This window comes from Lissotriton helveticus, chromosome 1_2 (assembly GCF_964261635.1).
Source record: "Lissotriton helveticus chromosome 1_2, aLisHel1.1, whole genome shotgun sequence".
Classification (NCBI taxonomy): Eukaryota; Metazoa; Chordata; class Amphibia; order Caudata; family Salamandridae; genus Lissotriton; species Lissotriton helveticus.
Window position 1 is genome coordinate 35,058,117 of NC_136058.1, and position 27,255 is coordinate 35,085,371.

General features: G+C 44.9%; 1 protein-coding gene across 6 annotated transcripts in view; it reads left to right on the forward strand.

The window, feature by feature from the left end:
* SLC44A5 (solute carrier family 44 member 5) overlaps positions 1-27,255 on the forward strand; it is a 793,737-nt gene that overhangs the window by 501,555 nt on the left and 264,927 nt on the right. The window lies entirely within an intron of this gene.

A 27,255-nucleotide genomic window follows, 5' to 3' on the forward strand; every position in this document is an offset into this window, starting at 1 on the left:
ACTTACATTTCCCACTCCTGTCAATGCAACAGTAAGAAAAGTGTTGGATAGCGGAGGAGTAAAAATTACTATTCCCACCCCATTGAGTGCAACAGTAGGCAAAGTGTTGGATAGTGGAGGGATATAAATTACTATTCCCACTCCAACGAGTGCAACAGTAGGGAAGATGTTGGATAGCGGAGGGGTAAGAATTACTATTCCCACTCCAGTAAGTGCAACAGTAGGGAAAATGTTGGCTAGCGGAGGGGTAAAAATGACTATTCCCACTCCAATGAGTGTAGCAGTAGGGAAAGTGTTGGATAGCGGAGAAATAACACGGAGGGGTAAGAATTACTATTCCCACTCCAGTAAGTGCAACAGTAGGGAAAATGTTGGCTAGCGGAGGGGTAAAAAAGTCTATTCCCACTCCAATGAGTGCAGCAGTAGGGAAAGTGTTGGATAGCAGGGTGATAACACGATTGTCGCTGATGCGAATTTCCATACCTGGCTCGTGGACTCTTTGGACACTCTTCTACCCAAAAAGAAACAACTTACGAGGGGGAAGAGAGTGGGTTCTGCACCTTGGTATTCTTCAGAATTAAGAACCTTGAGGAAAGGATGCAAGAGACTGGAGCGGTCCTGGAGGAGAGACTGGAGTGAGGCTGTCGTAAAGAATATCGCGTGGCGCTGAGAAGGTATAAATCTGCTATTCGGGTGGCAAAATCAGGATTCTTTGAAGAGTGCATTGGCTCTGCGGCCAACTCTTCTAAGGAGTCATTCAGGGTCATTAAGGAGCTACTTATTGTCCCTGATCCTCTGGTTTTCCACGAGGACCCCCGCAAAAAATGCACAGAACTGGCCTCGTTCTTTAAAAGTAAAATCGACAATATATTAGCTTCCCTTCCCCGGCTAGGTGAGGTCTCCTCCTTGGAGGACAACTCCAGCTCTCAACTTAAGTTGCAATTGGTGGAGCTGGCCTCCCTTGGTCCGGTTACTAAGGAGGAAGTTTTGGCAGTTCTGAGGTCTATGAAGAGTGGCTCCCCGAAAGACCCAGCACCTATTAAGTATCTTAAACAGGTGTCATCTACCATCGTCGGACCTGTGACGGACTTGATAAACCTGTCTCTCGCCCATGGGGTAGTTCCCCCTAGTTGGAAAGGGGCGGTGGTTAAGGCTCTTTTGAAAAAGCCTAACCTCGACCCCGCCGATCTCGCCAACTTTCGGCCAATCTCCTTGCTGCCGGGTATCAGTAAGGTGGCGGAGAAGCTGGTGAACAGTCGCCTTTCGAACTTCTTGGAAGCCAATTCCCTCCTGGCCGATTCCCAAACGGGTTTTCGCCCCGGTCAGGGGACTGACACCGCCCTACTGGCGGTCGTGGAGAGTGCGAGGAGCATGCTGGATTCGGGGGGATCAGTGGCAGTGATCCTCCTGGACCTCAGCGCTGCTTTTGATACCGTGGACCATCTGGTGCTTCTCCAACGGCTGTCGGGGGTGGGGGTCACGGGTCTGGCCCTCAAATGGTTCGCTTCCTTCTTGGAAGGTCGTACATTTGAGGTGTGGGAAGGCCAGGAAAAATCATCGTCAACCCCTCTCCAGTGCGGTGTGCCACAGGGCTCTTCATTGAGCCCTACCTTATTCAACGTTTATATGGCCCCCCTGGAGAGTGTGGTACGGCCGCTGGGTATTAAAATCATCAGTTATGCTGATGATACTCAGCTGGTGGTTGGCCTTTCCCAGTCGGCGCACCATCCCGACCGGCTGCACTCATGTCTTGAAAAGATCTACACGTGGATGTGCAGCTCAGCCCTAAAGTTAAATGGCTCCAAGACGGAACTGACGCTGCTGGGGAACTCTTCTCCATCTTTGTCCCCTAGCAGCTGGCCAGACTGTCTGGGTCCGATGCCTCCCCCCAAGCAGGAGATCAAGAGCTTGGGGGTATCGCTGGCGTGTGCTTTGGCCTGCTCCGCTCAGCCCAGAAGATCTTGCCCTTGCTCCCAGTGGCCACCCGAAGGCTCCTCATCCAGGGACTTATCATCTCGCGGCTGGATTTCAGCAATGCGCTATTCCTGGGCGCACCCGAATCTACCCTGAACAGACTGCAGCAGGTGCAGAATGCGGCTGCCAGGCTCCTGACGGGTCTCCCTAGGCGTCAATCTGCCCGTCCTGCGTTGAGGGCATTGCACTGGCTCCCTGTGAGGGACAGGGTGAAATTCAAGTCACTCTGTATTGCCCACAAAGTTCTGCACGGAGTCGGTCCACCCATTCTGGATGAGATGGTCCAGCCCTACAAGGCCTCTCGTTCACTTCGCTCTGACCACCAACATCTCCTTCAGGTTGGCAGGGTGAAAAAGGCAAGAACTGGTGGCAGAAGGTTCTCAATAAATGTGGCTTCCTTGTGGAACTCATTGCCCTTACATCTGCGCTCGGAAGCTAGTCTTCTTCGTTTCCGTAAGCTTTTAAAAACGTCTTTGTTTTCCGTTTAATCCCTGCATCTTCTTAGTAGTGTTATGTTCTGGCAAGCGCTGGGATGCCTATTGGTAACCAGGCGCTATACAAAACTCAGAATAATAATAATAATAATAATAGCGGAGAAATAAAATTACTCTTCCCACTCCAATGAGTACAACAGTAGGGAAAGTGTTGGATAGTGGAGGGGTAAAAGTTACTATTCCCACTCCAGGGAGTGTAACAGTCGGCTAGTTGGCTAGTAGAGGGATAAAATGTACTGTTCCCACTCGAGTCAGTGTAACAGTAGCAAAAGTGTTGGATAGCGGAGGGGTAAAAAATTCTATTCCCACTCCAGTAAGTGCAACAGAAGGGAAGTGTTGGCTAGCGGAGGGGTAAAAATACTAATCCCACCCTAATGAGTGCAACAGTAGGGAAAGTGTTGGATAGCAAAGAGATAAAATTACTATTTCCACTCCAATGAGTACAACAGTAGGGAAAGTGTTGCATAGCGGAGGGATAAATATTACTATTCCCACTCCAGTGAGTGTAACAGTAGGGCCCCCAAAGTCCATCCCCGCCAGCCTTTCTTTCCATGGCAGGTGAGCACCATGGAAAGGCTGGTGGGGATCCAGCATCATAATCACACAGGCGGTGACTGCTAGGCACTGCTGGTGTGCTGAGGGCCTCCAGCGCCCCGGACACTCTCTGAGCTGGCAGTCAGAGTTCCCGATTCTGGCGGGCAGAGTTCCCGACCGTCACACTCCCGCCTGCCATCATATTTTTGGCAGGCGGGAAATGGCCACAAGATCGCGGTGAACCCGCCATCGGCAGCCTGACGGTGGCAGGTTCACCACGATCATAATCAGCCCCTATATTTTTGCAAACGATATTAATGACTTCTATATTTTCAAAAACAACATTTCTTACTTTCAAATCGATATTCTTGAGCACGATATTCTTGCTGTCAATATTTCTGACTCACAATATTTAGGACTCGATATTTTTGTAGTTCGACACTTGCAACTCAATATTTTGTCTGAGCACCCTGTGCTAAACAGGGGTTTGAGTCTCTGACCGGACGATCCAATGAGGCACTTTCCCCTGAAGTGTAGATATCACACTTTAGGTTTCTTCTAGGACTCTTTCTCAGCTGGTCTGTTTTCCTGGCACCAAATTACAGAGGAGGCAGTCAGGATTCTCACTCCTTCCTTGCGGTTATTTACCCTACTATTAATGGGGTGGAAAGGACATTGTATCCTATTGCAAAATGTTACTCTTGTACTTTTGCTTCATGGGATTGTCAGTGTCTTGCACTTTTTCCCTGGTATTCCAGTTCAAGGGAGGACATTGTGATATTCTGCTAGTCTTTTCACATTGGTCCCTGCATTTCAGCAGTGAGAAAGTGCAGGGGGACTTCTTCTTGGTCCCTTTTGTAAGACACAGTGGAGACACAATAGGGTTGTAAAGAGTTTCTGCCAGTATCTCCATCGCCATATTTTGGCAAAGCAGCCAATGGGAAAAGTCTCTCATACAGACCACCTTAGAAACTTGGGCCCATATTTATGAAGCCTTTGCATTGATCTTGCGATGCAAGGACAATGCAAAGGCTTCAGTAATATTCACAAAGCCACCCAAGGCCTGATTTGTGAGGCATTGCATGGCTTTGTAAAGAAATGTTTCTGCTTCTTGCTGCTTGAGCTTCTTTATGTTACATTTCAACTGTGGCGTTCCATAAGTGGAGCATGGGCATTCCCATGCATCCACTCATGGATTTTGGCACATTCTCATTTACAAATACATGTAAACCTCATGGGACTGCTTCAAAATGCACACCTTTCCAAGTGAGGTGTAACAAAGAGAAATTGCCATAGACAGTGGTCCAAGTAGCTCGGGTTATAGGGATTAAGAGGTGGGCTAGACTAGGGTGCACATTTACTAAACCTTTACACAACGCAGTGCAGCAAGCAAAGTTGCTGTGCTGTGTTGCGTGAAAGGGCATGAATGCTCCATAATTAAAAATATCACAAAACATTCTTTAAAGACATTTTCTCTTTCTTTGTGAGCTGCAGAATGCAGCAAACGTGGAAAGAGTAAATAACAAGGAGAAATAAACATATATGATTGCATTGCCTCAACAGCGTTTATTATTAGCTTGTAACTATTTAACAAGGAGGTTCATAAACTAGTACAAGGCAAACAGGTATGAAAACTGTGGCAGCATCAGAACCATAGCCATAAATCATAAATGATCCTTTGAATTAAAGTAGCAGTCTGGCAAGTGTGTAATGTATGGGTTGTGTGCCAAATTAGTGGTCCCTGATTGATTTGCCAGATTTGCTAGGGGAACCTTTTTGCATGCACTCCTAAATTAACAACTTGCTCTTTCAGATGTTTAGAGGAGTCAGTGACAATATTTGAGGTCAACATTTGGGTCTTAGAGAGATTTGGCTGATGACTATCTAACTAACTGCTGCCAATAATTAACCTTCAATAGAGACTGCCATTTTGGTCTGAAAGTCAAAATAGAGAAATATAATGACAGCATGCATTCCCTTTATTTAAAACAAAAGTGGCCTTAAACATAATGCAAAAATGTGTAAAACATAGATAATCAGTTATATTGGTCACCCCAGATGCACCTCCCTTTGTCTGCTGAAAAGTAGTAGCATAAGTATAAACCTTTTGAGGAGGGCTTCAATGAGAGACCGCTAAAGAACCGTGCTAGCACTCAAGAGAGAAAACTTGCATGTGAAACCCCTGCCACTAGGGATGGGCAGGAGTCTGAGTCCCTGCAAGCTGAAAATGATCAACATCTGCACACTGCAAGGGATAATGCTGAATGATCTAAAGATAGCTTAGAACAACTGTCTCCTAAAAATCCAAGGTCAGAACAGATTGATTTTTTCCAGAGGAACAAACTATCACAAAGGAGAAGTCTCTTTTTCTGCACGGTAATAGAAACCTATGTGAACTTAAATTTCCTACGTTTGTAATCAAAATAAACACTGTGGGGCATCACACTTAGACCTGGCCCAGAACACAACAGCAATGACCATGCTTGTAGTCAATGCTTCTCATCAACACCTTGGATAAGTGCCTGGGCACTGAAGCCCTAATTCCTACTTGTTTTAGATGTTTTTATATAATAGAGAACAACTGTGGGAGTGCAAATAATGCAACTTCATTCTGATCCTAATGACCTTCAGGATCCCCTAACCTTAATACAAACCTCTCTGCTCTTCTGTCTGGGAGCTAGCACAAAACACGGGCTTTGCTGTAGGTTTATACAGAGATGATCACCAGGCATCTCAAAACATGCCTGAAATCTATCCAAGGTTGCATGTCCCGGTTCTTACTTCTCACTTCCACATTTTAGCTCCCCATCCTGAACTGAATTTCTTCCCTGACACCTGATAAGATATCACCAGTACAGGTCTCATATGTTAATTGGTAGGGCTGCTACCTGGGTAAGAAACGTATATCAATCCGGCTCCTGCTCAGTGGTGGACGTTGTGGTTGTAACCGGATTTGACCACAGTGGTCATCTGTCACGCATACCTCAATGTATTCTGGCCCCTGCTGTAATTTCGTTTTGTGGACCCACATTTTCAAACCATGCTGTTAGACCCAACGGTTTCTGGCTGTCTGGGGCACATTAAATCTGGACAGAATCCACTGCCCTAGATAGGATGAGTATGATATGCTTGTCTGATAACCTGCGCTCACACTTGGGTAGCTGCACACAGAGCAGTCAGGCTTATCCTCAGGGTCAAAGTGTAAAGTATTGGCACAACACCACCCTCGCAACACACTGAGTTCACTACAAAAAGACTCCACACTGTATGTATAAAACACTGGTCTTTGTTTTGCACATGCATTAAAATCAAAATTACATACACAGTGGATATATGCTTTACAGTTATATGCAATTGTTGAACTCTCCCATTAGCAGCAGAACGGCATGAACATATATGTACTAGTCATAGGTTTTCACTTGCCCCATTATCCCCTCAGCCTTTTAAGCAAAACAAACTCATGTGCATGCTTCTCTGAGGTGTTCACGATCCAAGCTATCCCTCCAACATCAAAAGTGACAGGAACATATGTGCAGACTGTTAAGAGGTATTCAATTTTTCTGGTAACCCACTAGCATAAAACATGACATTCCCAATATCGCATACCCCGTACAGTTGCACTGGTCATTAAATCACAGGTTTTGACTACTCCTCATGACCCAGCCCCTCAGCCACTCAAACTACACCAGTCAATGATACACGTTGCACTTTGATTAGATTGTGGGGACTACGTAAAGTGGAAGACAACAGTTACTTGGTTTCATCCCTCCAGATTAGGCCTTCAGACACCCAACAGCACCTTAATGAGTGCGGGATCACTATCCCCTCCCTTAGACAAAAGACTGTGACACCACAAGCTGGCGCACTTCCAAATGAGAGCAATGTCTCCCCTGAGACAGAGGTGAGAGCTGCAGTTGCTCCAGGCTGCCAGACATGGGTGCACACTAGGCAAAACGAGATCCCTTGGGTCCAGTCACTATTTTCTCAACAACAGAGTACCTTGTGGTGTGGGTCCAGGGAGAGGGAGACAGTGACCTCGGATGGAGGTCGCGATGTTAGGCACTTTTGTCCTCCCATTCTGGAGGTCGGAAACAGCTCGGGTCTCACAGACTAGGCAAATGTCCCTGAACACCCCTTGGACATCACATGCTATGGAGTTAAAGCTAGCACAGGTTTCGGGTTTCAAGCATGGGTCCCTTGGACTTGGTGAACTCCCCCGCACTCCTCGAACTCCTTACTCTCCGGCATCCCAGGTGGGCCACTGATCTTTCCAAGCACACTCCTCTGCACAGTGGGATTACAATGTACGTCAAGATGGTCAATTTCTGCTGCACCCTGCGTGGTCCTTATGGTCTTTTGGAAAAAGGGAGATCCTTCCTGCCCCTGGGATCTTGTGGACAGGTGGCCAGCAAGCCGGCCCTTGGCGAGTGCTTAGGGACCCAGGCCATGACAGTTGGCAATTAGTTGCAGGCTAGCAAAATACAGGCAAAATCTACCAAGTGATAGTCCCCTTCCTGGAACATGTCAAGTCCCAGGCCACCACAAGTCTGCAGATAATCCAGTTGCAGTCCCTCCTGCCCAATGGTTCCTTTTGTCAATGTCCCAGCTTCGAACCAGCGTAGTATGGTTCTAATCCCAAAAGCAGCTCTAACTCCTCAGGGCAGAGCCCCAGTAGTTATACCCACAATGTCCTTTGCAGATGAGATACGTTAAAAAGGTCACCTTTGAAATGCACAGGCCCTCTCTAAATGTTATCCTGTCTCCCATCCTATCCTGGGAGGCTTAATCAATATCTGTAGTGGGGCCAAGATCCTGCCCCTTGGAATGCAGATCCCAATTCCACCCCCTCGTATCTGTCCCAGGAAGGCCCTCAGACTCAGGGGTCAGCAGTTTCACTTGAGCCCGCAGTTTATGGCCTTCTATCAGGAATGCACTGATGCAGCTGTCCCCTAGCACTCACATGTGGACTGGAGACATGCTGATAGGCACACAGAGCCACAATCACAGAAATGCCCACTTTCCCAAAGTGGCATTTCCACTTTAGTAACGTTGAATCCAGTTGCACAACTGGTGAGGATTTGCCATTACTAACTCATTGATATCAAACAATAAATTGCTACTCTTCTGCACATAGGAAATACTGCTCAATAGCCTTTGCAATGGCCCCTATGTTAATCAATGCAAGAAGCAGGCCCCACTGTACTGAACACAACATCCCGTGCCATGTACTGCTATTGCATGTAGTGAACATGTGCTCAAGCCCTGCCTCTTCCCAACAACACACCCTGCCGCCAGGGAAAACTCTGATGTAGCAAGAGACATGCAGAACCTTGGCAAGTAGCTTTTTAAATGCCAAACTGAGTAACAGGGCAAACATGTGGCATGTTTGAAGAGCTACCTCTGTGGGTTGCACAACCAGTCCCTCAGGTCCACAGAAGAGCATTTGTGTTACATTCGCTAGGTATAAGTCTTAGCCCTAGACAAGGGACTTACAGCTATCTCAAATCAGCCAATCATGTATACACCAATCACTGGTATGTATATGACAAGCACAGTGCTTTGGCACTGAATGGCAGTGCCAAAAGCGCTCAAAGTCCTAAGGCTAGCACATAGATCAGTGGAAAACTAGGGGGCACAAAAGCAAAATGTTGAGGGAAAGAACCCTAAAAAGGGCCATTTTCAACACATGAAATGTCAAGGAAGCATTTCTTCATTCACATGGATGTGTGACGCATTGCGATAGGGATCCACCTTTGCCCCTGCGCCATATTATGATGTAAGCACAAGGGCAAGCAGGCACTCAGATGGTGCACTAACAGCACCAGCTAGGAAGTGGTGCACAGTTAATATGCGAGGGTTACAGCAGGGTCTCTAGACCCCAGGTAACCCCATGTAAGTGGCAGCCTTCATTGGTTGCCTGCCCACTACTTCAAAATCAGGCCATTCCACTGGTAATAAAAAAGTATCATCAGTTAGATATTCCCACCCTGTCTTTCACTGCTGAACTGTCCTCAGTGCAGGTATGAGTTTGTGTCTTCACTGGAAACAACCCTTATTTTAATGATATTTGTCATGTAGTCACGCTCAGCGCTGCCCACATTTTGTCAGATGTAAAATGGTCCACGGTATGCATGAATTACCAACATGACTTGCTTTTGGCATGGACGAGCTGTGCCTATGCCTAGGGCGCCAACTTTTCGTTTCTACAGGAAGACAGTGCATGCAGCAGTCTCAGTTTCCTGACTCCAGTGATTCTGCCTAAACTAATTGTAATATTTTTTCTTTTAACATGATACAGGCGACTCTTGATAACGTCCACATTTGCCCTTGCATCTTCCTCTCAGCCACAACCATCCCACAAGTTAACGCCCACTTCCAACTTGTCACCAGTGTGAGTGCAGGTATGTGCAAGCTGTGCACCTGCGCAGGGCCACCAAACCCCAGGGGCCACCAAGCCAATATATATCCTTAATATAATAATCCTCTGAAGATGGATACATATTTGCGTGGCGGCCCCTGGCAGGGATTGGGCGGCCTCCGGCTCTGTTCCACTTCCAAACACACTGACCCCCCCTCTTTACTGGCCTCTGCTCTCTGCCTCGCCCGGACCCCGTCTTCCGGGGCCCCCTACCTATGCTCCTTGCCCAGGGCCACCATGAACCTAGAGCCGCCCCTGAAGATGTGGGTAATGAAGGTGGACGTGTTTGTGTTCAGAGACACTGCAGTGAAGTTGCAACGAGCCTGTGAATAGAAACGGGACCCTGCTGCTTCATGCCTTCAGTTGCAGGCAGCAGGCTGGGCGCCAACTTTTATTCCCCCCAGAGCTTTCTATCTGAGCAAAGGCCCGCTCTGATTACAGAGCTAATGTTTACATCATTCTTAGCTGTTAATGCACGTGTTGTGTTCTGTCAGATCATTTGTTTAGCGTATCGCAAGTAAATCATTCTGAAATTGAGCACAGTACATAATGAGAAAAGATAAATCTATATGATGCTCAGTTCTTCATTACTCTCCTCTGAAGAACTCTCTCGAAGCTTTTCTTCATTTTCCCCTCAATGTTAAAACAGCAGCAATTGACGGAAGGCTCATTTGCACATTCACCGCCACGTGTTCTGTTCATTGACTTCGGTGGATTTGCAAAATGCTCACGTTAAGAGCTGTAAGTGCAATTTGGTAGACATTTCTATGCATATAAAGTATTCCATGCATATAGATTTATTACCATTAAGACTATTACGCGAAACGCTCAACTAGAGAAGACATTTCATTTCCTATACGAGCTACAAATGTGAAGGCCATTTCCTCGGTGATTATGAATACATTAAAGGCATGATTCAAGAATCCATGGAAAACACTGTAAATAAATCTTGCTGGTCTTGGAAGCAAGTCAAATGTGGAAGAAAAGGAATGCATAAAGCCTCTCTGTATTTATGAGAATTTAGTGTTTCATAGAATTGGAAGTTCTTCACAGAACACCATGGAAATGTAACAGTCCTCCCAGACAGTGCTTAATTTGTAAAAAAAAAAAAAAAAAAAAGTGCCTGGCTCTCGTCAGGAGGCCAGTGCAGCTTCCACCACAGAGTGCCCTGCTGTGCTGCCGATGATAGTTACAACATAACTACTAACCATCGCACTCCTACAAGTGTGACAATTCCGACTTTTTCAGGCCTCCAAAGCTATAAAAAGGGCTTGGGCGGCAGGTAATAGTCATTTCTAATGAATATAGCCTTAATAATTAACTGTTGTTGTTGTCATCTCTAAATTAGGTAGACAGCTCCACCTTGTGGCAGGCACTTGTGCTGACAATTAAGTGCCGGTGCAGAGCACCATAAACCACAGCCACAAATTAAGCACTACTCCCATAGAACTTTTGACAGATGCTTTGCTCATTTTTAAATGTGTCTCAACAAATAGCATACATCATGAAGTTGTGACCATAGCAGGAATTCAGGGGCATATTATCAAGGGGCTTTATCTCCGCATTTTTGGCTTTAAAAAAAAAGAAAGCGGAGATAAAAGTATCCCCCTATTACCAAGCTGTCGCTAACACCAGTTAGCGACAGCTAATAGGAGATAGTGACCATCTTGGGCCCCGCTTTGCATGTCAGTGATATTTATCACTAATGACATGCAAAGTGGGCGTGCCAAGATGTTAGCGACTGGAAACAGTCGCTAACATCGCTATCTCCTATTACCAACTTTTGGAGATATTCGCGCTAAGCGCGAATATCTCCAAAAGCTAACACCTGCCCAGGAGTAATTCTTAGCCATGTTATCCAATGGGAGGTGGATAACATGGCTAAGAGCATTTGCTCGATAATGCATGAATATCGCTGACTTTTCAGCGATATTCATGCATTGCGGCCGTTTTTTATCGCATTTGCGATAAACCTTGCTAATAGCAAGGTTTATCTGCGATAAAAATCGCCGATTTGCGGCGATAAGTTTTGTCTCTAAACAAGTTAGAGACAAAAATTCTCTCTATTGGTTGGTAATATGCCCCTCAGTGCCTAGCCCATAGTCTAGGGCGTAGCTTGGCCAGTGAGATTCTGGGGTTGTGAGCCTAAGATTTCCTTACAGTCTCCATGGTGTACACAAGGAAGGCCCTGGTCTACTCATACTTAGCACAACACCGAGCAGCAGGTTGAGGTGCAAACAACAGCGTCGATTAAACTATATTTAGTGCTGGCAACTCGATGTGATCACCACGCAAAATGTCTTTTCAGGACAAGCGGTCAGTCCTTCTCTTATCTATCCGGACAGGACACAACTGGGCAATAAAACCGCAAACACTGATTTCACACGAAGCCAGCACCACTGGAGTTGCATGATTGTGGTTTGTATGAAATTCTAAAGTCAGGTGAAACCTGGTGCAAACAAGGGGCTAATGGAATATTGCATGTTATACCCAGTTCTAAAATGTTTTGTTTTCACAAAATTATACTTTTTGTGCAACTTACTTTTAAACAGCTTCATGTCTCAAGTACCATCACTTCCAGCTGGCCATTAAATCCCCAAAAAGTTGAATCAACTGGCGATATTCTCCACACAATGTTTACCTGCCCTGGGAGGAAGATGGTGCTTGGGCCATTATTCAGCTAGACTATTTTTCACAAAATGAGGAAAAATGGCACCTTTACTAAATTTCTTTCAGAAGACATGGATTAGACTTCTAAACAGGTCAGGTCAAAGAAGCATTCAGAAATTCTGAAGTGCGTGGTGGAACTGCTACCTGACTTGTTTAGAAAGAGGGGCATAACCTAAGAATACTGTGGAGGGTTTGCAAAATGTAGTCTGTAGTTCTCTTGAAAAAACTACACCTCAATTTTTATGGTTTCCTGAAAAATTTAAAATAGAGTAACATTTCAAGGAAAAGCAACAAGGCCAATCTTTTACAAGTAGTCTGCAGTTGAGAGTCACCATAAAACACAAAAGGAATGAACAAACAATTCCTTTCAAAATGTAAGAAATTTGGGGGCATATTCTCAAGAAGCTATCCCCGAGTTATCTGCACTTTATCGCAGCCAAAGTCATGCTAAATATATCACCCCATTCACAAGCTAGTGCTAACAGCCCATAGCACCAGTTTACCTGCAATAGCAGCCACAAAATACATTGCCACAGATGACCCCCGCAACTATCGCTAATGAGATGCAGAGTAGGTGTTCCCGAGCAAAAAGCTGTGACAACACCACTGCGCAACATTGTCAACGACCAGGCAGATCAGCGATAAGATCACAAAACATGCGATAAGACACGTCAGCAGCAGGAAGTAACACCTGCTCTGACCTTGTGTAAAGTCGGACCACAGCCTGCACCACAAAAGGGAGGCCATCACAGAGCCACACCTGAAGAACAAAAGATGCCATGGAGCCACTGAACATGCGACCCGGACACCCAAGAGGGCCACAACACCCACCGCCACCATCCCAGGACCACCCCCGGACCCCCACCGCCCCCCGACCAACACTGAGGCAGTGCAGACAAAGTCAGGGATCCTCCGAAAATGCAGCAACCTCACAGACACAACACAAGAGAATGTCATAGCCCACCACAGGCACAAAAGATCAACCATCCTCCGCATCCTGACCACCAGTGCACACAGGCTGATGGTACCAACACAGCGGACAACCAACATCCCATCGCAGACCAAGCTGCTGGCCGTGATGCACCTGTTGGCAACTGGTACCCTCCAACCAACATCCGCACGAGTCGGAGGAGTCTCAAAGCCAGCCCAATCCAAGTCCCTCACAACGGTCATGGATGATACCATCAGCTTGGTACCCCACTATCTATACTTCCCACACACTGCGCAGGAACAGCCGGAGACCAAGGGGCCGATTATGATGGGGGATTTTCCGCCACCGCGGGCCCGGAGGATGCGGAAAATCCTCTGCGGAGCCTCAGAAGACCCACCGCCACATTAGGATGCCGGTGGGTCTAGAAATCTGTCCGCAGCTTTTCCGCCGCGGTCGCCTTCCGACCGTGGCGGAAAAGCTTTAACATGGCTGGCGGTGTCTATTAGACACCGCCAGCCATATTAGGATGGTGTAGAAAGTATGCTTTTCCGCCATGGAACAGCATACGGACCTTCACTGCGGGGGCCTGTTGCAGGCCCCCTGGGTGAAGAGGGTTGGGGGGTGCACATAGGGGGTACTATGGTACCCCCCTGCATTTGCTTGCACAAAGCAGCAGGCACCGCGCGGTGCCTGCCGCTTTGTGCATGCAAATGCACAACTTACATTTTTAACATTGCGGCGAGTGCTGCTTCAAGCAGCACCCGCCTCAATGTTAAAAATACAGGATGTGACTGCCAGGGTGGCGGTCACATCCTAATTTGCACAGAGGGACAGCCGCTGCCCCTGCGGACAGTCCCTCCTACTCTATGGTGGCGGACGGACTCAGGTCCGTCCGCCATCATAATCGGCCCCCAAGTAAGGCGTCTACTCCACAGATGTCTTTCACACTTGTCAGGGGGATATTGACTGCACACATGTCCTACATGTGCCACCTGGCAACACTGCACACAATAAGCGCAACAGGAAGCACACGTATCCCACCAATGTCCAGGCAATATTGGACCACCGAGAAATCCCCGGCAACATCGCCACCAACCCCCCAGGCAGTGTGCATGAGCCCTACACCTTCCAACAGTACATCCTCAACCTGCGCTACCAAGATGGCACCCACGGAAATGCACTGCTCGTTGGCCACACCACACACCTCAACTCTACAATCATGCAACTCACAACATAGGAAATGCATATGTCACAAGCTCACATACAACATGCACACCCACCAGACACGACAGAACAACTTACTGTGGAAACCTGGGCCAGCCATATACATAAGCCATCAACGGCATGGCATCTCAGCCACATTAGCAGGATGTGGGAAGAGGTGGGGACCAGGCATGTGCGAAGGAGGCAAGTGACCGATGAATGAGAATGTACACAATGCCAAGTGTGGCGTGGATATGCTGGACAGAATGCAGTATGCAGACCACACACATATCTATGTCGACACACACCGCTGGTGTTTGGAGTGTAGTGGAAGCAACCATGTCACCCCAGCCAGTGGGGAAGAATGTGGAAATGTAGCTTGTTACATCCCCCCCATACGTGTGAGCAGAGTGGGCTAGCCCGGTGTACGCCAGGTCAGCATAGGGGTGTGAATAAAAGGCAAGTAACTCTGGGTGGGGTCTCCTTCCGGAATGCCCAATGTCTCTGCCAGGGCGGTGCCTCTTACCCCACCATGAGGATGATGCCATGAGCGGAGTTGCCAGCGATCATGTGCACCTGCTGCACCCTGGGACACTGGTCCCCGAACCAGTCATACCAGGACCTGCGCACCCAGGCCTCAATGCCCACCAGCCGACACCGGCGTCTGTGGAAGAGGGCCCACCACGTGCCGGTGCAAGCTCCAGGCCCGAGGCCCGCGGCCCTGGCAACCTGCTACGACCATCGCATCCTCGGCGAGCAAGGCCTGCAGTACTCCTTTCTCGTTTACGTACTCTACCAGTATACACAGCGTACTAGTAGGTCACACATTTGGAACTGAGTCTTGATTACACTATGGTTGAGGACGATGTGTTTAGCTGAGCTGAAGTCACTATACTCCCTTCGATGTGGTGCCGCCAAGTCTGTGCATAGCATTACAACCACACGTGTCTGCGGGCCCACGCGGACTACTGCTCCCGGGCCACACTAAGCTCGAGTAGGTCACACATTTGGAACTTAGTCTTGATCATGCAATGGCCGGGTACACATGGCAATGCAGACTTTAAATCACTACACTCCCTTCGATGTGGTGACACCAAGTCTATGTATAGCATCACAAGCATACGTCTCTGTGGCCTCTTGCTGGGAATGCCTACCGCCTACACTATGGTCCAGTTGTTCGCACAATTAGAATGGAGCATTGATTTTTTCAATGGCAGAGTACATATTGCACACAAGGAGAGGTGTAAGAGGATGACGCGTTGCAGTCAGGAGCAAAAAGGATCATCGTTATGGAGGTGATTGAATACTACCAACAACTGCCCTGGTGTCACTAACTCTGTGCATCGCGAGCTAACGACACATGGCTGTGGGCCACTGCTGACCGCTGCCTACGGCCTACACTGCAGTCCAGTAGGTCACAGAGTCTTGATTTAGCAATGGGGGAGTTCATATCAGTGTACCGGCATCATCGCAGACTGCATCCCCTCTCAGCCCCGGTGCCACTAAGTCTGTGCCCCGACAATCATGGACACTCACTGGTCGTACATTGGTGGCATCTGAGTCTATGGACTAGGGGGTCGTTTTCATCCTCATGTACCTGATACCAAACTGGTTCTGGCAATGAGGCTGTCCCTTTCCACTCCACCATTTGCTGCTTCGGGATAAAATCAGACCTTCCGCCTACCTCAGTGCACCGCAAGTCACCGTCCCGTGGCAGGGTGCCTGTGCCGGCCGCTGTGCATCCGGGGCCACTAACTCTGTGCTGGTCAGGTCCGGGACCACTTCTTCTGAGATATTGGATGGCCTCTGAGGCAAAGGCCTTGGGGTCAATAACGCCATGTGTCTGTGGTCCTGCGCTGTCCGCTAGCTCTCGCCTCAACTGCGGCTCACCAGGACTCACACATCAAATTGAGACCTGGCGGTCCCGGACGTCGCATCACCGCAGGAGGCACATGCCACCATCGACAGGACCACCTCCAACTGCCATTTGCCAGAGTCGAAACAGTGGTACTGGCAGACTGACGGAGTTTCTCGCACCTGACGTGGATGCCATCTTCTGTCTGATCCCCTGCTCAGCACTCCAGGTGCCAATGACTAAGTACAACGCAACCCATGGACCTTCACTGATTGAGTTTTCTGCTGTGGAGAGGTTGCGCAGCATTGTCACCTCAAGCAGTGTGGGAGACCTGGGACATTGATGAGGAAGATGATGCAGTTCTAACACACCCCACTGCATCTGCATCAGGAATATCTCGAAGGGACACAAGCCTAGGCTTTTTCTTCACATGAGCGCGTTCAACTCTAGTGCCCCAACCTCAGTGCACTGCAACTAACGGACACTTCTGTTTGCATGTTGGGTGACCTCTGGTCTTGCTCCAGCTCCCTCCATGTTGCTCAGCAGTTGACTCTGTTATGCCTGTGTTTTCTGTTTCCATTGCACTGGTGTCCACTGCTCAAGTTGTTGCCAGCACCAATCACTCTGTGTGGGCTGGCTTACACTCACCCCACACACATCCAGCACAGGCATCACTGTACATGTGACCCTGCCAATAAAGGGGCCGGGTTCATGTGCCCATGGCCAGTTCAACATTATATCTGCGTGTGTCCCTGCGGTCTTGTATGCATGAGGGCCCTGGGCCCTACAAAATTACATTGTGCTCTGTACAGAAGGGCGCAGACATGTCACAGCAGGCAGCGGGTTGGAGCTTGGGCATGTAGCTTTGTCATCACTCACTCAATTCGTAAGGGGAGTGGACCGGGCCATCGTACGCAAAGCTAACATGGGTGTGTGACTGCTATTTGCGTGCCCCTGGGCGTGGTTCTGTACTGTGAATGTGCATCTGCATGTGTCTCTGTGGCAGTGTGAGTCTCCTTTGATGGGTGTAGGTGGTCCCTGAAGGATAATAGACACCACCGTATGTGGTCTAGTTCACCTTCCATGGGTTCGGACCCCACCCGCACCTGCTCAGCCTCTTCCTTTTGGCATTCTGACACCTGGCATTGGGGTGCCATGTGTGGGTGGGTGAAGTGTCGTGAGCCAGCTGTGCTTGCAGGTTACGCCTGCTGTGTGGTCTGTTGCAGGGTCTGTGTTCTCCTCTAAGTAGCTTGGCTGCCCGGGTCCTGGTGGTGGCTTGCATGGGATGTTCATGGGCTATTGTAGGGCTATGGTGTGGTGGTCCTCTCCGGCATCAAAGATGTGTTGTCTTCTGTGCTCTGCTAGAGGTGTTGTGTGCCCCTCTGCAATGTGAAGGGGAGATGCATGTTGACATTGTGTTGACATGTATGTTGGCGCATTGTTCTTGTTTACATGCAGACTGTTTGACAATGTACATTGTGACTGTTTAGGAGGTGCTGAATATTACTGCGGGACAGAGTACATTTGGACTACATGACGGATGTGAGGTCGTAAGTGTACATTTACATTTCACAGTTTCCAGCTCTGTCAGATGTAGTAAGCATGTTTCTGTGCGTGTGCGGAGTCAATTGTGTCCTCTGTACTGCAGTGTCGGCGTGGCACATTGTTGTCAATGTGGATGTGCTGTTCTTGCTGTGTGTGTGTGCTGCAGTGTGCCACAGGGATGAGGGGCAGGATCCAGGGTCTTTGTGGGTGTGCAGTGTGCTGCACATCATTGTGCATGTGTGCCATTGTGCCCACCTCCCCTCCTTCCCCCAGTCCCTGGTCATTACTCACCCTGTTGATGTTGTGTCAGGTCCTCTCGAGCTGTGTCCATACTTCCTATTCCTTGCACCGTCTGACTGTGGCCTCGGTTTCCTTCAGCTCCTCCTGTGGCGCATGACTCCCACCTCCTGTCGCCGTTGCAGCCTTCCTATTGGCAGCGGGTTTGTGCCTGGTTTAGGTTGTCACATCATGCCAGCACCTTTTGGCCTGCTCGATTGGCCTCCTTGGCACTCTGACTGCATTCCAGGTGGTCTACTTGTGGGTCAGTTGATAGTAGTGTTCTGTCACCTCCGTGACGCTGATCTGGTTTTGCTGCGAACTGCACCCCGTCTTCCTTTCCCTCTTCTCCTTGGCCGTCCCTGTACCCGTTGTGCCTTGCTGGTGGTCTGTGGGGGTTGTGGGGTTCGCGTTGGCCTCTGCGCTCGGTCAGGGTGCATCCATGTTGCTACGCGCTTTGGATTGTTTCTGGTGTGTTTCTGGTGTGTTGTTTCTGTAGTTATTTATGGTGCATTTTCCCGCGTGGAATTTGTAGGCCTGTTGCTGGTTTTCGCTGCTTATTGTTCTGAGATTGGCCTCAACGCAAGATTTTTTGTGTTCGCGTTTCACATTTTTGCAGCGGGGCATTGATTTTAAGGTGGATATTTGATGCGTTACCTGGAGACTATCGCATGGTACCGCCGTGTTGAGAATGCGTGGTTATCACACCGTAATTTCCCTGCGATAGACTGCGATGTTGGAAGTTGCGTTAAGTAACTTTAGCGATGGTTATCACACGTTCTTGAGAATATGCCCCCCCCCCGTATGCTTAGGGGAGACATACTACTCATAAAAAATACCCCATATTCTATAATATTAACAGTAAAAACAACAAACTAACACGGCTTAAAAACTTTACTTTCCTGTCTTGACATTCAATAAATTAAAAATGAATACTTTCAAATAATTCAAACTTTTCTTACTTGGACTTCTCTGCTGTTTTGGACTAACAGTGGAATTTTAAAAGCCTACCTCCATCACTGCACAGAATTTCAAATTTCAAAAAGTAAGATCCAAACATGAAGCCATATAACCCCCAAAAAAATCGCTTTTTTAAGTTAAAATGATGCTCCAGGGAATACAGCTATCCACCACAATCCATAAAGAGACACTTAAAAAGCCAAAAATGTTTTAAAAAGGTAAGAAAAATGCTTCCTGTACTATGGGAAAGATAATGTAGGAAGAGAATTTATGCCTTTTTTGAGACTCAACAAAAAATTATTAGAACCTGTAATAAAAAGACAGGCAAAATGTAGTATTAAAACAATTACAATATTACCTATTATATTGCTTAGGAAATACAAAAAAGACACTCCAACAGAAAAAGAAACAGCCTCAAGATGCGTGATCTTCACAACCTAGATAGAGGGAAAAGTTACAAAACAAACATAATATACAACATTAAACTAAACTAACCTCCACTCTATTGACCGTCCAATAAATTACTCTGAATATTTTTTTAAATTTTTTAAATATATTTAAATATAATAAGAGTGTACATTTTTGGGGAATAAAGTATTTTTTATAATAAAGAGTTTATTTTAAATTTTTTAATTTAAAATATTTATAAATGTGTTTCTTTTGTTTAGTTTTCAAAATATTAATATTGACATGTTATGCTACTGGTATGTTGTGTTATTATGGGTGTATTTTGTTTCAAAAAATATGTATGTACCCATAAAAATAAAATCTAAAAAATTAATAAAGATGTTTGTGAAAATAAATATGCAAATAACCAAAATTAAAGACATACATGCACCTCTTCAATACAAACAGCACAATTAAAATAATATGCTCCCTAGCCTGGGCCCCATACCCTAATATCCCAGTCCTAAAATTGAGAATGCACAAATAAGTCAAAATACATGTTTAACATTTTAAAAAGTAAACAATTATTAAAAAATACTAATAAAGCAAAGAAAAGAAAACATAACCCTAGGTAACAAATACATGTAAACAATCTGTATCACCGGAAAACAAACACCCAAAAATAAAATGCTATCACTTTAAGCCACTCACCTAAATCCACCGGATCCCTCTATGCATACATAATTTAAACTCTCCCCCTCTCTCCTCCCTCACTCTCGCTCCTTTCTCGCTGCATCTCTCTCTAAATGTATATATAATATATATATAGAGAGAGAGCAAGTTTTATGGAGAAAGGCAGCTGTCGATAGGTAGTCTGAGGGGTAAGCTGCAAGCTGATTCCGAAGTAGGGCTCATTGATGGCAGGTTGCTGAATAGCTGGGTCCTGATGTGGTCATTGACGATGATGGGTAAGCTCCAGGTGGAAAAAGTCCAATGCCTGTGAGCGATGAAGCACTTCGGACTAACAAACTTTTCTGGAAGTTAGATCTCCTTTAGTGGGAAAAACTGCAAGTTGAATGTGACCAGAGATTCAGGGTCGGCAGGTTCAGCTTGATGGCAGTCGCTGTTTCCCGCCAGTTCTCTGGAGACAAAAGTTTCTATGTCCCAGCTCTTGCAGTGTGGGCAAGAGGGGTACACTTTAACACCAGCCAAGGATCCAGGAGATGAGGGGCACCCTTAGGGATTAGAACTCACTCCAGCAGGGACCAACAGCAGGGCTCAGTGTCGGTCCAGTTAACCCCTAAGGGACACTACAATATTGGGTGTAAGGGGCGAATTTGAAAGGTGGTAGAAATAGCAAGTTCTCTCTGTCTTTGAGGTTTGAGGCAATCCATTTTAGGGCAGAGTCTGTATAGTAACAACTGATATTTGTCTGCTATACTTATTCTCTTCTTGGTATGATTCTTTCCAGTGGCAGTTTACCATGCCTATGTATTTAATGATGGGGAACTTGTCTCTCCTCCTAGGAACACTAAGAATGAAAACCTCTATGGCAACCTTTCCAACCTAAGGGAACAGAAACAATGTATGTCTTTTTAGGAAAGGGAAATGGTTTTGGCTCATGTCAAGCGATTAGGACCAAGGACTCTAAAAGCAATGTTTTAATTGCACGCATAAGAGTCCATGCTTTTCATGAATATCATTGAGTAGATTGTTTTCTACCTCTTGGAGAAATCACCCTATGTCCTCTCCATTTTGATCGAGAGCCTGTGATTCATATATTGATTTATTTAAAGTATCTATATAGTTCAGACCTGGCCAAATGGCAGCAGATTACTTACAGTTAACAAGGCAGAAGATCTAGAATATGGTGGAGGTAGCCACTTGGTTTCCCTCTTATACAGAGCCATGACTGTAGACAAACTGCTGTGTTTATGACATATATTGGATGATGGCTTAAATGTTTGAATTTGTTATTGGTACAATGTTTGTAATGTACTGACTGCCTAAATAAATTCTTTAAAAAAACAAGGCAGAAGATAAATTCCCAAAGGGATTAACAGAGTATGTATTGGGTGGAAGCAGTAAAAGTCAACTATGTCAAAGTGCTTGACAGAGGTACATATAGAAGGTGTTGAAAGGGGACACATTAGGCTTTAAGGTGGATTCTAACATAGAAGGACTTTAACTCATTTCAGAAGAACAGTTGATTAGGGGTGGCTTTTATGTTCCCAATAAACAATTACAAAATCTTACTGCAAAGTTTTGTAGTTCAGCTTTAATTTGTATTCAGCCTGACGGGAAAAAACAAAAAGATATACTGGATGGGAGAAGAGTGAGTATTCTCCTTTGGATTTAGCTTCATTCAGAAAAAGTCTAATTGGGACAGAATACCACACCGAAGATATAACATACAGTTTGTTGATATCTTTAATGTGAGGTATTACTAGGTTCAGGGCTTGCCCACCTTAAGCTATCCTCTCATTTCTGATGGCAGTATACATAGGGTTTTTTCAGCAATATGGCAGCAGTTTTACACACTGAGGTGACAGATGAGGTCAACATATTGGGTCAAATCTGACAGTAAGGCATAAACACATTGTTGCACTAGGCGTGCTTGTGGGGTTTTGAGAGCTTCCTCACCATTTACTAGTCACACCCTTCACATAGACCCGCTCTCTCCTCTAATCTCCTTTGGCGATGCATTTGTAATATCAGGTGCATATGAGCTGTTTCACTCTATGTATTATTCCCTTATCCTTCCATTACATTGTTTTTTTATTCATAATAGGCAAGCGTGTATCCCGGGGTGGGTCTTTCTAATAAATGGATTGACCACTTAGGAGCTGGGTTTCAAGATTCTCAATCAGTCTGGCAGTGACTCTGTTGGACTTCCCTTCTCATTAGCAGCATTGGAAACACAATAGCATGCCCATCTGAATGTTTGCAGCACGTAGGCCGTACTCTCATTCCCCTCCCCAACCACACACATAGTGGGACAGAAGAAAACAAAGAAAATGATTAACTCTCAATAACACCTGCTAGGCCAGTTTTGAAACCATGAAGCTTTTCACCACCTGATCCTCATGTTGTGTTTAAATCAAAGAAAATTAGTAGATCTACACTGTGAGAGTTACAATCACACATTGATGTAGATGCATTTAGTTTTAGAATTCACTAAAGTTTTCCAGGCTATGCCTTCACAGGCGCGTTAGTCCAGGTTTACAGTTGGGCTCCAGGAAAACGATTATGATTTCTATTTTTGCACATGCAAGTACACGTGCTAATATTTGTACTTCCAAAGAAATTCTGAAAAAGTGCAAATATGCTTAGTAAATTATTTCTCTCCAGGAAAATATATTCCTACATTGAGTAATACTTTCAGCACTCCCCACAAGTTTTGAGGGTTTTCCCTTACCCTTTCCATTCAGGACAGGGATTTACTCTTGCCACTGAAAGTCTCCAATTTTTTTCAGGATGGCACGATCGTTGGAGAGGAGTTTGTGAACACTACCAAACAAGTACGTTTGTGAGTCTATACTAACGCACATGGCATTTGCACCATGGGTAACACAAATTCCCTGCCCACTCAACAAACCTGGTCGTAGATTTCGTGACACAAAAATCTTTGCTCAAGTAAAACCATATAGTTGTGCAAACTAACTGCTCTGAATTAAAAACAAGTAGATTTGCACTCATGAATAGGGATAGCTCTGTGTGTAAGTCTGACTTACAAGCACAAATAACTTTAAGAATGTCCTTTCAGTTGTGTAAATATGTTTTCAACCGGACCACATGCACCATAACCCAGATCACATGCACTCAATACAATCGCAGGTTAAGATGCTGCTTTTGACAGATTCATTTGTACATAGACATAAATACACACAAGCACAAACACACACATGTGCGCACACACAGACACACATACAATTCCCACTTAACTAGCGCTGGAGCCTGTGACCTGTAGGTTTCACAAACTCTTGGGCTATTTTAATGAGATTGGGGCGTGTAACTTGCAGGTAGTCAAATGTTTTCATTTAAACCTGAGATGAGGCAACACATCTGCTTTAAAACCAGCCAGCACCCCGCAGATCCTCCGCCATGGAAATTACATGCAATTGCCCTCTATTACAGGTGCAAGTAGGCTGTAGTGGAAGTACAAGAGGGGTGCTAGACATTAGCTTGGCAGTGTAAAGGCGTCTTTCTGCTGCATCCGCTGGTGTGAAAAGTGCCGTTCAAGGATCTCTGGGATATTCCTGGGATTCCTCCATGCACTGGTTCCACGGAACCTTTTGTAACCCGTAGGATCACCCTATTTGGGGCCTGAAAGAATATCCTCTCTTTAGATACAACGGGAATCCAGGGGATTGCTTTGCAAGCACCATGCATGCCTGCTGTATCGGGAGGAGAAATCCTAGGATTCCTAATTTGTCAGGGAGCCGTGCACATCCCAGGAAAGGTAATCATTACGATCCCTTGATGCCTTTAGTTGCTGGAGACGCTTTCACGCACCAACTTGAGGCTCAGGAAAACCACAGAGATTCCTCCAGGCCATGTGCAGCAGTCTGGGGGTATTCAAGGTTTCTAGAACCTTAGTGTGGAACAATTTAGACAATTATCAGTCCTGCTCTGTGGAGGCTGGCTGTGTAGAAATCTTCTACGTGTGTATGAGGGAAAAAAGCTTTCAAATTGTAAGTTACTGTCCGATATGTAGTCACCTGCTAAGAATTTGTATGTCAGGATATTTTTTAAAATAACAGTAATCATTGAAATTTTTAAGTTGAACACTTTTTTCTCAGGTATTTTGTTATTGATTTTTGCAATTGTTAAATATTCTGTGTACGTAGATGACTGCTTATCTGGCAATAAAGCTTGCAATAGTGGCATGATACGATTATTAAGTAGTATAAATTTGGGCAAATTGATGGTGTGCTATTTTAAATCTTCCATCAATCATCCAAAATATACTATTCTATGTGGTAGCTGTGTTATGGAGAGTTCAAAAAGTAGTGTTCTTTTTAGGGAGTTCTGTTTATTATATAGAAGTAAGGGTTCAAGTTTATAGGTTTATGATAGTTGTTCTGGGATGTTTATATCACTAAATCATTTTGACTTTAAACATATTGTTTTTTTCAAATTAGGTATGGCTTGCATATCTCCAGCAGCATGGATAGGGATGCTTCTACATACTTCCATTAGCATTGCACCAAGAGGGCACTTTGGAAGTGGTAGCTAGAGTTTTTATTTGCTGTATATTTTCTCTAACTTCAATTTCTGTAGGACAGCAGAGTGGTTATGTTCCGATGTTTGTTCAAGATAGTTCTCCAGAGTAATAGCTTTGCTCCTGCGACAGCTACAGAAATAGTTTAAACATCACCAATGAGCTCTGGGTTCAGTATGCCTATCCTTACTGTAAAGGTACCCTTTATGTTTCAATAATTGGTTTCCCTTTTTTGAAAGTATAACATTGGCCTAAGGTATGTTCTCAATTTGTATTAAACTGTATATAAAATAGGAAATAAAGTATATATATAGAAATAAATTATGACGTTTTATTTTAAATGTTGTTGTTAGAGTTTTGTGTTTTAACTATCATGCTTTACTGCTAACCTTATTCTTTATTTCAATGCAGCGGTCTCTAAGTTGAATATCTGTTTGTTTCTCTTCTGGCTTTTTTAATCTGTCAAAACATACACTTGTTAAGTTCCATTTATTTTTAAAAAAGCACGTAATTATACTTGGTATTTCTTTTTTTTATTGCACATGAAAACTAAAATATTACGGTGACTGTGCAGTAAAAGAAACAATTTAATTATTTTAAGTTACCGGTTAATTGGTTTGATAATAGAGCATCCATTTTAAATAATATTTGTTCCATTTATTTTCCCTTTTCAAATGGTTGAGCTTTTCTTGTTTTTCCAGTTTGTGAAATTCTAGAACCTGTGGTTAATAGGAAACACAGATTTCAAATTATTCTTAAAACAAGTTCTAGGTATATTTTTTGAGTTCAATGTTTACTATTTTCCTCTCTTGAAAATGTTAAAGTTTTGTAATTAATTCTTAGAAAATGTATTTATTTAATTACCTCTGTTTACAGTTTTTTGTTCTTCCACAGCGTATTTTTGTGGAAGGTTTGTTAAAGAAAAAATATAATTATTAATTATATGAAAAATATTAATATAATTATTAAGGATCAGGTGAATTGACTGCAATACTTTTTAAAGTAGTTGTTTTCATTCTTTAGTATATCTTACCGGAGAGGTGAGTTAGATAGCATTGTCTTCTTGGAACTTTGAACTAATTTGTAGCCTGTCCTGTAATCACAACCGTTGTCTGAGGAGTGGTGACCAAATGATGACACTCATCTTGATATGTGTGCTTATTGATCAACGTTAACATTTTTAAAAAAACTATGAATCAGAATGTCAATTTTATTTTGCAATCGATACTTTACTAAGGCAATTTTTAAAAATGGATTCTTAAAATGTGTGTTATGGCCTTCTTTTGTGGCAGACAGTGGGCTCCCACTTTGTTGGGGACAAATTTAGAAATATCATTGTTAGGTCTCGGCTAGACAGTGCATGCGCTGTCTCGAAGAGACATGTTGTGTTTAATCTTTGTGTAAAGGAGGGCCCCCGCAAGGAGAGCGTGTTATGTACAACACACACTAACACTGAATAACACAACCGTTAATTAAGGGATGTAAATCAGATGAATGACAAGTATTGTCCTTTATTTAACAATACCGAGTTACAAACAATTTAGAACATTTTATTTCTAATCAAAAACCCCAGTGAGGAAGGAAGGGAGGGGAGGGAGAATGTGCTCAGGGCGGTGTCAAGTCAAAGAAAAAAGTACACACAGTCATAAAGAATTATAACTTATAACAGTCTGCAATTCAAAATTAAAACAAATCTGATACAAAAGGCCTAAATTTTTAAAGGCATCTTTTTAGGAAACCGTTATATAATAGACATTCAACGGTCACACACACAATTCCAAATGTTCAGGGGCATGTGCCGGAGGTCTGAGAAGAAAGAGGCGTCGACGTTTCGACCCCTAGCCGTAGGTTACATTAAATCCTTATACGGGGTCTTCATCAGGACGTGTGCAGAACGGGGAGGAGTGAGGAGGGGCAATTCTATCTGTGAATTTTTAAAAACGAGAATCAGAATAATATATATAATGTCGTCATCTTACTAGACATTATGACCATTATATTCATTGGTAACTAATTACCATGGGGTCTGGGCCAAAGTCGGCTTCAGAACCTAGGAAAGTGAGTAAGACCGAACTGTTGCTCGAGGTCAGACTCACCGATATTATATATTACAGAGGAAAGTTTAACCAGTGTGGTATGAACCAATTTGATCAAAGGAACTATACTATTTTAGCAAAGGCTGGAGTATGGTGGTCAAGTTACAAGGCTACTCCCAAGGAAAGCCATGGTTATGATCCTATTTGCCAATACTCAAAAGCCTAATGTTCTAATTCGAGGAGATATCATTGAGGTCAGACGATAATAACACAATCTAGTGTGTGGATCCACTTATTACTTACAGTAGACACACAGATGGGTGGCGCTGTTCAACTTGGCACTGAGGGCGTCATGAGTGGTGACAACCGTTATGGGTCACTGCGGGATAAAAAGAAAGTGTAAGTGACCTGCCACAACCAGCATTGCAACTACTGAGTTTCAAGTTTCTAAATGGCATACCTCTAAAGTGATTAGAAGCCAAATTCAATTGCATCGCGCTAAAAAATATTCTCAAATAGCCTATTCCATCTGTGACACAGGCCGAAAATTATTCAGGATTTGTGTTTTGTCATCTCACAGTGACCTATCATTTTGTCAACAAGTATGACGCCCTTAGGGCTAGTTTGCACTACGCTTTTTACTCGTGTGCCAAATGCAAGTGTGAGGTGTATCCACAGACAGTATTATGTGTCTTTGCTGAAGGTACTGTCTGATCTAACTGATCTCTCCTTAAACCCATAGATAATT